This window comes from Pterocles gutturalis, unplaced genomic scaffold (genome assembly GCF_000699245.1).
Source record: "Pterocles gutturalis isolate BGI_N339 unplaced genomic scaffold, ASM69924v1 scaffold10791, whole genome shotgun sequence".
NCBI lineage: Eukaryota > Metazoa > Chordata > Aves > Pterocliformes > Pteroclidae > Pterocles > Pterocles gutturalis.
The window spans coordinates 12,216-12,442 of NW_010105510.1; the positions used below are offsets into that span (position 1 = coordinate 12,216).

At 64.3% G+C, this 227-nt stretch overlaps 1 protein-coding gene across 1 annotated transcript in view; it reads left to right on the top strand.

The window, feature by feature from the left end:
- SEMA4G (sema domain, immunoglobulin domain (Ig), transmembrane domain (TM) and short cytoplasmic domain, (semaphorin) 4G) overlaps positions 1-227 on the top strand; it is a gene marked incomplete at its 3' end in the record, with an annotated part of 5,783 nt that overhangs the window by 2,931 nt on the left and 2,625 nt on the right. The gene's annotated exons all lie outside the window — the stretch shown is intronic.

Sequence of the window (227 nt, forward strand, 5' to 3'; positions counted from 1 at the left end):
CGGCTGTCCTGCCGGTCCGGTTTGGCCATTGCACCCCCTGGCGGAGGAGCTGCTGAGCTGGAAGGGCCCCGTCATTATTTGACGTGCTTTGAACTGCAAACCCCAAAGAAAATAACTCCTGCCAAGACGGGGATGTCACCTGGGGGGACCCAGCCCCCTGGGCAGCGTCTGCCAGCCAGCCACAGCCTGGGAACATCGTCTGCACGGGACAGCCCCTGCCTGGGGCC